The 13,864-nt window shown below is 39.8% G+C and overlaps 1 protein-coding gene across 3 annotated transcripts in view; it reads right to left on the bottom strand.

The window, feature by feature from the left end:
• Positions 1 to 13,864, bottom strand: part of disp1 (dispatched homolog 1 (Drosophila)) — an 89,693-nt gene that overhangs the window by 45,569 nt on the left and 30,260 nt on the right. The gene's annotated exons all lie outside the window — the stretch shown is intronic.

Genomic DNA, 13,864 nt, shown 5'->3' with positions numbered 1-13,864 from the left:
TAGCAAAAAAAAAAAAAAGTTTCCTGTCCGGCTTGAGTTTGTCACGCACTGCAATTTGTTGTTACCAGGAGGATACTTCAGTTTTTATGGCCTTGTCCCTCTCAGAGCTCTGGGCAGAACACTCTGCTGTGAGAACACAGCCCTTGGCACATCACCACAGTGCCTGAAACAAAGGTGCTGCTGCCAAGGCAAATGGAGTGACTTCATCCTGTGTCATCTCACAGAAGGACAAGTGGGCTCTCAGAGGGCCCACTGGGGTTTGGGGGGGAGCACGGAGCGGGAGATGAGGTAGACCGGCTGAAAAAGCTTTCTGGCTCCAGATAGCTGTTCTATATTCATGTCAGATAATATACAAACTAATTCATAAAGAATAAACTCTTTAAATTGTGCCTCTTCTTCCTGGATGCTGATGTAATACAGCCGATGGCAATAAGGGTTGAACTGAAATGATACTGTGGGCTAGAAATGTGTTGGGAAGAGGTGCAGGAATGAGTCCAAAAATCCTTGAAGTTGATGTTTTTTTAAGGAGTTTTTGGTGAGATGCCTGAAATAAAGATCTGTGGTAGACACGACCTTAAAAGATTTTGACGTTTGTTTTTTACAACATAAAATACATCAATAAATACCATGGAAGTCTAAAGAGAACGTCTCTTTCCCAATGTACGTCAATTTCGTAAATGTGCTTTAACTGCCAGCGGACTTTCTCTTTGCTTGCTAAATACCCCACTAGTGAATGACTGAAGCGTCTTTAAAATGGCACCTGCTACTAAGTGGCACAACAAGTCTACTAAAAACCATCACTCCAAACATTAGCCACCTTTAGCTTAGCGAAGAAGTCATGCAATTGTGATGTATGTAGTTTAATTATGTATAGAAGGGGCATTAAAATATGGAGATTTTGAATAAAACCTTTAAATATTTTAAAAGTTTGTTCGCCACAGATCTTTTTATTTGCTATAATCAAAACCCCAATGGAAAAACCTGGATGATTTTGTCAAGGGACCCTTGGGATGCTGACTTCTGGGTCGTCCTATAAAAATACATCATCACTGCACCACTCTTTTCCTAATGAAAGAGGAAGTCAGTCAGAAAACAAGTGACAGGGCCCTAGAGTGTTAGGGTGTGTGTGTGTGTGTGTGTGTGTGTGTGTGTGTTGTCTGGTTCTGGGGGCGGTTAGAGCCCAGCTCAGGGCACTTGGAGCCCTTCCCGCTCCCTGTGGAGAGGTGTGCGCCAGCGAGACGGGAACCAGGGCCTCTGCAGCTGCTCTGCTCTCCGCTCCACTAACACACACACACACACACACACACACACACACACACACACACACACACACACACACACACACACACACACACACACACACACACACACACACACACACACACACACACACACACACACACACACTTACTTGACAGTCTGACACAATGTCCATTTCACATCTCTCTCCAGCGCTCCCCCTGTCTCACACTTTGTGTCCTGAGTTCTCTCACTCTGCAGGTTGCATTAATCATAACACAAAAGGAAATGTCAACAGCGCACAACTTCAAGTGCACTTGAACGAACAAGGAAACTGAGTCTATAAAACACAACTAAGAGCCGAACAGTTTACAAGACAATTGTGATGATGAACTAAAGAAAATATTCTCTGATTCAAGCATCTCAAATTTGGTTCTTTTCTTTTTGTTTTAACATTAACAATTTGAATTAGGGATGCACCGATACATCGGTGAGACATCGGCATCGGCTGATGTTAGTCCTATTTGCCACCCTCGGCACATCGGTAAAATAAGGTGACATCACCGATGGCAGTTGCCGATGTTTATGTTTTGCTACGTGACCGGGAGAAGTCGCATTAGCGTCGTTGTTTTTAAATCTCACGGACCAAATCTGAAGTCAGGGCATCATTTTAAAGGATTAGAACAGTGACTGTAGGTCTGCCGTAACTTTAAAGTCATTCGGGGGGCGTATCCTCTCCTCATGCTGCAGGACTTCTGCCCCGTGTACCAGGTGTCTGCAGGATCGGTAAATTAAATCCATTCTTCAGTGTTCTTGGGAGTCCGTCGTTTATATTTGTGACTTTGTTATACTTGCTGCTACTCCCGTTAACTTAGAAACTTACTATGGCTCGCTCAACCTCTCTCTCGCTCTTACACATGCACACACGTATCCCCCACTCTCTCTCTTAAAAGGGATAGGCTGCCTTAGTCTGCATTGTGCTACCATTACAGTTTACATAGTAAAACATCGGCCATCCGCAAAAATTGTTATTGTTAATATCGGTATCGGCATAGGCCGACATTTTTGCAATTGGTGCATCCCTAATTTAAATATATCTGGGGTTTTTAAGACTGTTATTTAGACAAAACAAGTAAACTAAAAATGTCATCTTGGACTCATTTTATAGACTGCATTAAAATATATTTGCCATCTGTTCTTAATATCAGCTACTGGAAAACACATCCTCCCTTCACTGTCATTTCTCTTCACCTTGCTTACTCTCAAAGATCTGTATTGAAATGTCTAATGCAGAAAAATGTATCACAATGGTGAGTGCCTTGCATTTACAGAATGAGGTTGTATGTGCCTGAAAGTAGTAAGTCTGACTAATCTTAACTTTTTCCGAATTGAATGATTGGACGGCCATTGGACGAGTCTTCTATAAAGTGCTAGCTTGACAGCTGTAACAACAGCCAGGTTTGTTAGCGTTAGGGTTGAATTCATTTTGTTGAGATTCAAAATGATAATCATGGGTGAGCCGACTTTGAAATGAGGACCGTCAGTTTCCAACTTGCTGCCTTTCTTTGATAGATTTAGTGACATTCGAGATAGAGATGCTAGCTTTTTCATTGGAGAACATCTCGCAACCTTGGGCTGCATTCTAGCTCCGCAAGATTACCAACCCTAGCTCTAAGAGGGATTAAATTCACTTTTTTTCTTCTGATTATTTAATGAATGCAGATACATTCAACCAGTAAATCCAAAAAGAGGGACCTGAACAGCTCCAGGATACGAAGACGTCTCCAGGATATTACATCCAACATATCCAGGATGTGTAGGATATGAGGTTATAGGAGGCGGAAGAACAACAGAATAACTTTACAAGCAGGTGAGACCTGATGTTTTTGAAGTTCTGCAGGGGCAACATGTTGCTCAAGGAAACTTTGGCAGAGCAGATGTTGAATGTCAAGACTGCGTGAGCAAAGCTTGTCAAATGGAGGAGCAGCTGAAGGATCCTCTCCGAGTTATGGTTCTGGTTCATGATCATTCATGAGCACGATGTGGTGAAAATAAGCATGATGGAATCTAGTCTCATTACAGAGATGCACTGCAGGGACTGAATACAAAACAAGTCTGCATGGCATTTAGAGTCCAGAGGAAGTGGGATGAATCATGGGAAAGAAGGAAAGGAGAAAAGCCTAAAACAAGAATGTAGAGAATCCATCTTTCAGGGTAGCACTGTGAACTGTCTCTCACTCTGGGTGAATTCTCTGAATTCATTTATCTTTTGTGTCTGGGTCTCACATAGTGGAGAGAGAGTGTGTGTGTGTGTGTGTGTGTGTGTGTGTGTGTGTGTGTGTGTGTGTGTGTGTGTGTGTGTGTGTGTGTGTGTGTGTGTGTGTGTGTGTGTGTGTGTGTGTGTGAGGTCAGGTGTTGAGTGTCAAAGTGAGTACCAGCAAAGCGTAATGGAGACGTGGTGGGAAAGCAGCAGGTCTGACACCAATGGGCTCAATGATAAATGTGCGCTGTGACAAATGGACCCATAGAAATAATCCCCTATAAGTACTCCTGTCTCTGTCTCATACACACTCACACACACACGTATATGCACATTTACACACAGAGCAGCACTAGCACCGTCCAGGAAATGTGTTTGAACAACGGAACAGTATTAAAATGAAGAGGACGTTTATTTGAGAAGGAGGTCACACTTTCAGTACTGATTCTAACTTAATACCGATTTTAAAAACATTTAGACTTTTATCCAATATTTTTTACTTTTTCTAAAATCACAAACTTAATTTGGAGTTTTTCCTCAACATTCTCACTTTATTCAGCATTTTGACTTTACTGAAATATGCCATTCCCAATATTTTATTCTGCAAAATGTCCACTTTATCCTTAAAATGCACTTTTATTCTTGACATTTTAAATTCATTCAAACACTCTGACTTGAATCCAACATTTCCAAATTTAAAAAAATGTTATTCACAAATTATATTTTAATTATATTGTCAACATTTGGAGTTCATCCTGGAAATGTATTTACATTTTATTCTCAACATCTCGACTTTATTTCTGGAAATGTATTCTTATCTTAAACTATCTTAAATTCTGTTCAAAAATTTCAAATGTAATATAAACAATTCAATTTTAGTTAAGTTTAAGTTATTAAATCATTATTTTCAATATTCTGACTTCATTCTTACATTATGACTAGCACATTTAAATGGATTTCCAATTTGTTTCTAATCAATGTAACTTTACTATCATCTTTCAAATGTATTTTCAACAACCTTGTTCTTAAGATTTCAACTCCATTCTATAAAATGTATTAAACTGGGTTTCTTTCTCGAACCCTAATGTACGTTTTCTTCTCTGATCATCAAAAGGTGCCATTTTAAAAAATAAACATGGTGAAACGATAACCCCTATAGCCCCTTTCTCCTCCTGACAGCTCTTCCACTTCACACAACATCTGACTCCTCCGCGGCCACTGAGCCTCGACAACCAAAAACAAACTACATCAAACGGAAAACCGATACAGTACCACGAGGGAAGCAACGACCTACAGGTGTCTGTGTGTGTACAGGTGTTCGAGAACGTGCGGGCAGATGTTTGTGTCTGCGTGACATCCCTCGGCCCAGCCATGCCAACACTTGCAGAGCAGACATGACTGTGGACACATGAGGGTATGTTCATCTCTGGAGGGCATGTGCACGCATACTTATCGAACCGAAGGTCTGCTTGCAATTTTTCCCTTTCTTTCTGATGTTAGAAAACAACTTGTTATTATTATGACTCAAACGTTGGGTACAGGTTTTTGGCACCATGAAGCGGGGCGGCGGAGACGAACAGTAATGCTCCAAAAATGAAAATAAGTGGAAAAGTTGTCCAGTTTCCTTTAGCCAACGCTGACTTTATTAGCTGCCTGTATACGTCCATAAATATTTATAAACAGTGTAAAATTGCTATAAAAGCAGACGAGGGGGAAAAAAACTCCACACCCTGAAAATAACGGGGGCCCAGTCTCGCTCTGGCATTCATCTCAGAGTCATTAAAAATGAGGGGGAAATTATTAGTGACAGGCTTATGGAATTACATCATGCTTTGGGTCAACGGGCCTCCCCATAAGGAACAATAATGGGAGGTGGACCAATGATAGCTGTAGCTTTAGCTTTAACTAACAGAAATTGGTGTGTTTTATCAGGAGTCCCGCAATGGATCACATGACAATTTAAGTGTTTACATCATAGCTCTGGGAGAGTATTTCTGGTTTACCTGTTCTTTAAATTATTTCCACATAAACACAAAGTTGAGCTACTTAGGCAAGGCTTGGAAATAAATACATCCTCTCAAAATGATCTCTGAATGCTCAACCATCCGCCAAAATTGGTGTTCTTGATGTCTTCCACACTGTACAGCTTTAAATGCGTTCACAATGTGCCAACAACATAATGCATGTGGTAATTGCAGTTTTCTATTCATGCTTCATTGCAGTCAATAGGGGGAGAATGTTTCTCATATGTTTGGCCGTGATTTATTAGGTCCTGACTCGACGAGTAAAAGAAAAGCACCTGGTCAGGAGCTTTCAGGCAGCCTGGTTAAGGAAAATAAATATATGATGCTTCAAAATTCATGGTTCAATGCCCATTTTTTAATCTATTTGCCAAGAGGACATATTCTGCTTATTTTCAGCTTCATATTTGTATTTAGTGCCTCTACATTTCCCTGCTTTAATGTTCAAAAAGCTCTTTATTTTTATCATACAGCCTGTGCTGCAGCACCTCTTTTCACCCTCTGTCTGAAACCAGAGCCCAGTCTCCTCTGATTGGTTAGCTGGCCAGCTCTGTTGTGATTAATCCAACGCTTGGAGATGTCCCGCCCCTTAGCCCATCATGTACAATGTGTTGGAGTGCTAGCCAATAGAAGTGCAGGTGTTACATAGTGATGTCACGGAAGTTAGTATGTTTTTAATATGGCTTTTTCTTTGTCACTGCTGAAATCCCCGTATTATATTATCTTTTCAAGTGAAAACAATTCCCTGAACAACTGAGCCGCAGCTTCGGAGGATAAATGTTAACTGCCACCTAGCAGTACACCCTTTACATTTTAGGAAACTATCTCAAAATTCTTTAAATAGGCTGGTTGATTCCTTTAATAGCCATATTTAGTTTAATTATCCTGCTAGTCACCTGTCCTGTTGATGTGAAAGTAACAGTGCTCTACTTTTACAGTTATATGCTTTCCATGAATGTATTTGTTTGCATGCACGGGAATGATACCACCGTTTCCTGAAATACGCATACAGAGATTAAGTCAAGTGTCTCATAAAAATGCAGTATCTGGCAGGAACCACCGGCCTCATCCACGCGAAACCCTTTACCCCCTGCCGTTTCACACCATATCTGACACATTAATGTTTCGTTATGGATCTCTGCCAAAACCCATCTTATTGGGCCAATAACCCGGCCTACAGAGAGCAGAGCGGGCCAACCTGTTGAAGCCTTTCATTTGATTCGCTATCTGGCTTTGTGCTCTTAATTCCCAGGTTGTGTATTCTTATTGGAAAATAAGAATATGCGTGTTTGTAAAATTGGAGCACCACATCACCTTGGCGTTTGCTCCCACTGCTTCATCAGACGGCAGTCAAAAATATTAAGGCGACTGAGTCCGTCCAACATTTTCTAGACAACATGAGTGTCAGGAATGTTTAGCTGGCTAATGATCCCTCCAACTCGACATGTGGAAGCACCTGCTTTTAATATGCTCTGCGTTACTCATTTAAACAGGTGTTTCCTTGATCCTATGTTACCTATTACATTCTGAGCGGAATATATTCCAGGTATTTCTGCCTCATCTGCCGGAAGCTGCAGCAATAGTGCTTGAACACAATAAAGATAGTTTTCTACTGTAAATCTTACCGTACTGAATCAGAATCTTTTTACCATTGGAAATCTGGTTAAAGTTGTTCCATTTAAGAATAGATAAAATAGAGAATAAAAAATGTATATAAACATAAGTGAAAGCAAGAATGTAAACAAGATAATGGATAAAATAAAATTCATATATTTATATAAACAGTTGAAGTAAAAATGTCAAATTAAGAGAAAATAATTATCAAATACCGTACAAATGTTGTGCAAACATTAGAAGTCATCGTAAAAATGTGCACATTTTACAACAACATAAAATAGGTTTATTATACATAGATGTATTAGTATTATTACGATATTAATGGTGAATTTCAAGAGGGTTTGGCTGCTAATGGTGTATGTCATAAAACTCCCCTAATCTTGAATGAATCTTTACTTGAGGTGCCAGAACAAAGTTCTTTATGATGCGATAAAACCACTAACGTAGGGAATGTGTAGCCATCTTAATCTTCCTGGAACCCGTCTTTAGGCCCCGGCTGACACCAGCCTTGCCTACAGGGCTTGCATGAGCTCTGGTCAAAGTCTCTTTCTCCTCCAAGCTGGCCATTGTTGTGGGGGATGATAAATATTTACTCTTCCCAGCTTGGCAGGGAAATGAGTGGGAGGGAAAAAGGGACCCATTGTGACAGAGGGGTCAGAGACACTGACAAGCCAGCAGGGTCCCTCCTTCCCCACTGGCACCTAAAACTCCAATACACTATGGGACTCTGCACTGGGACAGGCGCAATGCCAGGAATGGTTGTAGCTGGCACGATTGTGTGATTGAAAATCAGAAGGAGAGGAGATGGGGAAAAGAGACAAGCAGGCAGTCAGGAAGATGACCACAGAATGAGACGGGCCCAAAAAAAAGAGAGGGTTTTGAAAAGGAGAGTGGAGAAGGTTCCCCTTTGAGAGCTGTTTACATGACAGACCACCAGCGGAACTCACAAGACAATAGAGCAAAGAGGATCCACAATACCAGACAATGCCGACTGAAAGAAAAGAGGCACCGGTGTTATGAATACACATGTCCCTCCAGGCTTCATCTCCCCACTAACCCACTTCTCCACAAAAGAAACCCAATAGTCATTTTTCAGGAGGCAGAACAAAACAAGGCTTTCCCGGGGGTGGCCAAATTTAAATTGTCAATGTAAAAGCAATTACATTTGATTGGTTACACTTCTTAAGAAAATAAAAAAGGGTTGCTATAAAAAGTGTTGTGAATTAAGTGAGAAAGAAGATTAGGTCTTAACTTTATAGAGAACTTCTAGACCGACAATCGGAAACCTGACAACCACTAGCGACTAACTATGGTGCTAACTTAAAGATAAAGAGGGGCATCCTTTAAATCTGGCTCTCTATTGGCTCATAAGGTTGTGGTACCAAATTCCGAAGACCTTTAGCCATTTAGCGGTGCTAACATGTTAACATTCTTTGTTGTTAATGTCTTGCCGTTTTTCTTCTGATGTTGGCTAAGGTTTTTTGCCACATTTTCATCCGGTAGTATCTGCTGCTGTACCACCTAACTCCAGAACAGCTTCTTTACTTAGTCGGTGAGACAAAGCAAATTGGGACTATAAATTAATTTTGATCCTTTAAATAGTTTGATCCTTGGTCTCTGGAGAGGCTGATCAGATGACATATCACTTCCGAATTGAAACGTTTTTAATGATCATTGTTTTCTTTTCCGCCTCAAATCGCACTGAGAAGAACGCAGCTGGACACACACTCACACAGGCTAGCGGGGCCATTGAGTGCATCATGTCTGGACAGTGCCAAAGCTTCCCATTGGCCTATTGACCGTAAATCAACCTTAAAACCAGCATGGGTAACAGGTCAAAAACAAAGTGTCGACATCCATAAACTCCATTTACGCTCTCTATTAAAAGTCAGTAAAGAGATAAAGGGACAGTTTGTGGGAAAGAAATCTGTGTTTGGATATCTGTTACAGAAGAAATAATCTTTCATATTAACACTTACATTTACATGTTCAGAGGGTCAGCCAGGTGTCACTCAGATATATAGGTTGGGCTTCCTACTACTGTGATCAAGGCCAGTCGATCTTTAACCAAACCTCAGAACCTACAACAATAAACAGACTTCAGATTTGCATTGACCTAAATCTGGTATCCGTGCCTTCCCTTCATTTATCATTTCCTCTCCTGTTCCTGGTTTAGATCCGTTTCCTTTCTGGAAAAGCCTTGGAAATGAAGAGCCGGTGAATTCAAAGCAAACGGTTCTCTGACAATGGGCTGAATTAAACATGAGAGCGGTAAAAAGACAAACTGTGGATCTATGAGGGACGAGTGCAGCAGATACTACACTGTATAGAAACACTGTTAGGGTTTAAATATAAGGGTGCCCTCGTCTGGAGGAAGTGTGATGGTGAGATACTTTGTCTTTTTAAAACAGTAACAGAAGGTCAAAGAGCTAAAAACATAAAGATTTCCCATTTTTTTAATAATATATGAAAAAGCAGGGAACCAAACATTTACACAAATTAAAAATAGTTGACCTCACTGATCTCCCTTTTTAAGAGTATTTTCAGAAATTGTATTGAATCGTCTGGGTTTGGAAACACAATTGTTAACTTATTTATGATCGAATATCCTGAAAGAAATCTTATCTTATTTAAAACTAGACTTTTTATTTAGCTTAAAAAAAACGTTTTCTGTGAGGATGCCAGGGCACAGCAGTGTTTTGGAGCTAAATGCTAACATTAGCATGCTAAAATGCTCACATTTGCCGTCAGCGGATCCCCACAGTCAGTATGATTCATCCTCTGGGGACCATGACCAACAATACCTCATAGAAATTTAATAGATGTTGATATATTAGAAAAGCGAAAAGGAAAGTCTATATTGATTATAAAACCATTATTGTGCATAACAATTCTAAAAAAGCTTGGCTTGATACAACAATTGGTACCAGTCCAATATCCAACAACGCAATGGAGTATGCTTCATTGGATTTCCATTCATCGAGCATATTGTATATTTTTCTCCAACCACATGAATTAGGTCTCAATAGTTATCATTTTATCACATAACACACAGAAAGTGCTCCGATGCACGTGTTATATTTTAACAGTAATAACTGTTTGGTGATGGGAAAACATTTGTCCAAAGCCAAGCAGCCAATGAAACGACTGACCAACTGTGCTTTAAGATTTACTTGAAGGCTGAAATATGCATGTTCTGTGGATAATATCAGGTTCATTAAGCGTACTGGCCACAGATCCACTGATAGAATGGGACAATTATGTTGGCAAATAGTCATAACATTAACAACAAGTTAGATTTTTGGGGGAATCTTAGAATTGTATAAGCATCTGTTTTGTATCACAAAGCCAGAGTTTATTCATATCAAGATATTTCAACATTAGCAGTTATTCATCACATTCAATGTCCCTTGATATTAATATGTGGTTTCATTACACCAAGCGCTGTTAATAATGAATCAAATTGTGGATGTATTTCACGTAAAAAATTATATTTTGGAACCCTTCAAATAAGCTCATGCACTGATGTCATTTCGCTCCACCTGCGTCTTGTTATACCGAGGCGTGGTGTTTTCTTTCACGCCTCCCTATCGCATCAAGCAACACAACAGATTATTAAAATCAACAAATCATAAACTTTAATGAAAACATCGTCCTCGAGCCGTGGCAGCTGATGCTTCTAATGATGCAAAGAACATGCCAACATGAGGTTATTGGACATGAGACGGCATCTGCAGACAGACATACTGTAGCATAGATAAACATCCCCAAACCAGTCATTAGCCTAATAAAGCCTGCTGGATAACCCCAGGCATTGGATGACAGAGCAACAGTCATTTACAACTCTGAGATCAAAGTTAAGTAAGTGGTGTGTGTGTGTGTGTGTGTGTGTGTGTGTGTGTGTGTGTGTGTGTGTGTGTGTGTGTGTGTGTGTGTGTGTGTGTGTGTGTGTGTGTGTGTGTGTGTGTGTGTGTGTGTGTCACAATGAGCTGACTGCCATGCCCGTACAGTCAGCCTAGTAATCAAGGGTTCCCATGCAGTCAACACAGCTGCTAGCAGAGCAGGGAGGGGGATCAGGGAATGGTTACTGGCACACTTGTTTAGCAAGCTAAGAAACAGTAGGATCAATCACAGAAATCTTTCCTTTGGCTTTCCCTACAGCCACCTTCTTTTGTTTTCTAATCAGTCAGCCGGTGTGTTCATGCAGTCCATTGTTGACTAGAACTTTGAATCCATCTTGGTTTGGGTATGGACTTATTGTGTATCTAGCAGACGTTCTTGGTGATTCAACTTACTTGGAAATCTGGGATTGTTCGGAGTTATAAGAGTAGAGGATTTCACTTGAGAACAGGGTCTATATTCTTTGAAGTTTTCTTGGAAGAGGCACATGAATCCAAATGGTCTCCTTCATAAAAAAAACTCAGATCTTCCAGGTATCTGGGCCAGCACACTTAATTGCACACTTTTGCGTGTGTTGATTATTAGAAGCACTTTGTAAGGTTAAACAGTTCTATCTCTTTTTACCAAGTTGGACAAAATAAAAGCAAGCCAAAGCAGAGCAGCACTGTTATATTACTGTTACGGTTACAGCCCAGCCAATAATGGATTTTCAAGGCCTATATAACATCAACTTTTAACATCTTTCTTTCATTTCGTTTACCACGCAACTAATCCTGGGCATATATCTTTGGCATTCTTGTTCTGCAAATATTTGTAACTTATCAGCTAATATAATAGCTGATACTGATATAATCGTAATAAAATAACATTGGAACACTGAACACCGACTTAGTTTATTGATAGTTGTAAACCACTAAGACACATTTCAATGTTCAGCAGGTCTGAGTCGAAATGTCTTATCTTGCGATGTTAGCACAAGGTAAAAATGTATTCTCAATCCACGCCAAACTCTTCCACTAAGTTTCATAAAAATCCAAATAAGTAATGGCTAGATCCAATGATGATCATACTGTAGGGTAAGCAGTGTTTAGCTATTACGCCCCAACTATCTGGAATAAACTCCCAGAATCCTGCAGGTCTGCTGCAACTCTTACTCATTAAATCCAGACTGAAGAATGATCTTTTTGAAGTTGCTTTGGATTGAGCTGTTGATATGTCACACTGCAGTTTGGCTTTTACTCATGTATTTTATACCTGTTGTGTTTATTTTATTAGCTTTGCTTTTTAATGACTGTAATAACAATAATAATAACAATAATGTCTCTGCTGCATTTTTTCTTAATTTCTTTTATTTTTTGTAAAGCGCTTTGAGTTGCCGTGTGTTAAAAGGTGCTATACAAGTAAACTCGCCTTGCCTTGGAGCAGAGGCCCTTTACATTGCATCTAATAAAGTAAAGTTAATAACTCCATTGACAGATATATTCAATTCCTTTACGACATTTAACTTTAACTTTTTTACCTCACATTATTTCATGCAATCGCCACAATTGTATTCACTGCAATGTTGGTGTACTTAATTAAGACCACAGTTCTCTTTGGAAAATGATGACACTCAAAGGTGAGAACACATGCAGAAGAAGAGTTGATTTAAATTGCACTGGGAGTCCAAACACAGCCTGCTGATCACCACAACAACAACAACAATGTTTGTAATTAACTTTTATTATTTCTAGATTTATGACCTGGCTTGAACAGAAAAGCCTGGACTTAGGTCACGGTGTACTTCACTCAGGGCTTGGAAAGGTTTTGAAAGGGCAGCGCTGAAGCCTCCAGTCCAACAGAATCAACACCAGACGCTGTGGATGATACAAAGCAGCCACAGCTGCTCCTATCTAGCTGATTTCCTAATTCCCCCATGATTACACAAACACATAATAATAAATCCAGGCACGTACACGTTACACAGACAATCTTTTACATATGTGCACATACAGTGTAGTAGCAATTTAACTTTAAAGTTAAAACAAAAAATAAATAAAAATCAAACTGCCTCTCAGGTACCAGGGAGCACATTTTAGGCAGGGATTAAGTCCCATTTCTAGTCGATAATACCTCCCTATCAGAGCGGCCCCCTCCATTGACTGCTTTAAATCCAGGTTAAAAACACACTTAGACTCTCGTTTGACTCCTCCGTATCCAGCTGATTGTGCCTGTGTATATAACCTATCAGTATAAATGTTTATGTCTTTCTTTCTTTCTTTTATTTATTTATCTTATGATAAAGGTTGTGTCAGCTACCTGCTCTGTTCTGTACAGCACTTTGGTCAACGTGGGTTGTTTTTAAATGTGCTTTATAAATAAATGTGATTGATTGATATAAACAACAACAGCTTTACCTCTTCTCTTGACCTGTGGCTTGCCCTGGTAAAAAACGATATGCCTTTCTAGCCCAATCACAACTCCACCTTTTCACCAGTAGCTTAAAGCTGCCTTCAAATAAAAGCATTCACAACTATTCAAAATAACTTTAAGACTAACTAGGGATGTTAATGCCATTAATCTGGAACCCTTAACATATAAAAGAATGGCTGCAAATTAATCATACTTCGAAGTTTGTCCCCAGCTTCCTCCCATAATTCCAGTGTAGATTTCTTTTAAGAATTGCTTAGCAAAAGGTAGAGACATCGGCACAAGCTACATGTACTGCACTGACTGCAAAGACCTCTGGACCTCCGTTAGAACCATCACTACCTCTGTACCATTCTTTAACTGACTGTTCTTTTATTAATGTCCTTTCATGTGTGTATTTAGATTTATGTATATATAC

Source organism: Eleginops maclovinus, chromosome 15 (assembly GCF_036324505.1).
Source record: "Eleginops maclovinus isolate JMC-PN-2008 ecotype Puerto Natales chromosome 15, JC_Emac_rtc_rv5, whole genome shotgun sequence".
NCBI lineage: Eukaryota > Metazoa > Chordata > Actinopteri > Perciformes > Eleginopidae > Eleginops > Eleginops maclovinus.
The sequence above is the reverse complement of the archived record's forward strand: the minus strand, read 5'-3'. Positions and strand labels throughout refer to the sequence as shown.